This window comes from Chelonoidis abingdonii, chromosome 8 (assembly GCF_003597395.2).
Source record: "Chelonoidis abingdonii isolate Lonesome George chromosome 8, CheloAbing_2.0, whole genome shotgun sequence".
Taxonomy (NCBI): Eukaryota; Metazoa; Chordata; order Testudines; family Testudinidae; genus Chelonoidis; species Chelonoidis abingdonii.
The window spans coordinates 33,973,172-33,974,692 of record NC_133776.1 but is presented as its reverse complement, the minus strand read 5'-3'; positions in this window follow the sequence as shown (position 1 = coordinate 33,974,692).

Below are 1,521 nucleotides of genomic sequence, written 5' to 3'. Positions count from 1 at the left end.
GTCTGAGAAATCCTTAGTAAGGTGTTTCACCTGCAAAATATCAAGCTTAGGAAACTGGACATGCCATAACAGAATATTGGTAGCTGTCTCAGATCTCAGACATCTCTTACAACAAATCAGCTAGAGGAGTTATTAAATGGGTTGTTCTGCACATAGGAAAATTCTTTGGGCTTGTCTCCACTTACTAGTGGATTGACGCTGCGGCGATTGAGCCACCGGGGGTCGAATTAGCGGATCTAGTGAAGACCCGCTAAATTGACCACAGATCGCTCTCACATAATGAGAAGAGTAAGGGGAGTTGACAGGAGAGCATCTCCCGTCGACATAGCCTAGTGTGGACCCTCTGATAAGTAGATCTAAGCTACTGCAACTTGAGTTACACTACTAACATAACTCAAATTGCAGCACTTAGATCAACTTTCCCCCATAGTGTAGACCTGCCCTTTCCGTATGGTAATAAAATGCAACCAGAGTAGGGCCAATTTCAGTCTTCCAAAGCCTTGCTCTAAGCACACAGGACCTGATTTTGATCTCACACTGATGTAAATCAGGAATAACTCCACTGATGTCAATGGACCTATGCCAATATATATTGGGTCTAGCCCAATCTAGTTACAGGTGTAAAACTAATGCAAACGAAATTAGAATCATAGGAAGGGGCAGATTTTGTTCTCGGTTGCACCAGTGTAAATCAGGAGTAACTACTGAAGTTGACTCTGGCTGCACTGAGATCAGAATTGGGAGGCCCATAAACTCTACCTGTATGTATTAACTTTTCTGATAGACTCTTGCAATAAATCATCTAGTTTTGCTCCCTATCCTTTCTGCTGAAGAACCCCATGAATATTCCCCATCCTTCCCCAGTTTTTGTTGTTTTGTTTGTTTTACTTCAGTACTGTTTGGTGTCAGAATATATTTAAGTATCTCATTTATCATTTCTCTTATGAGCTGAGAATGGATAATTTGTTCTGCAATCAAAACGTCAAAAAGAATTCCTTGGACTGGAGAGTGCTTTCGGAAAAATATAAGGAATTTTCAATTTTATATCACAGAAACATTCTTTGAAATATATTAAATTATGTGTAGCCTTGAATTATTATTAGTATTGCAGTGACACACATGCATACCTGGATGAGAAATGCAACCATTTTCTTGTGCTCAACAACACATTTCTGATCAGTTGGAATATAGAGTAGGCAAGTATTCGTGTGAGGCCTGATTCTTTTCTCACACTAGTGTAAATCAGCAGTAACTGCACTGCAGTCAATAGTTTCATCAGTGTAAAACTGTTATACATGAGTTAAGAATCAGAACTAATGTTTCAACCACTGACTAAATATAATAATAGTGATATTGCATCTGGAAAGCTCTTAACATCTGTATTTGTTAAAGAGACAGTTCTAAAGCCAAGAATTGTAAGTGTGACAGTAAACTTGCTTTTACAAGCACTAATTGTTTAATATCAGCACTTTGCAGCTCATTCATTATTCACTGTGATACTCTTCAATGCAGTTGGTCTTA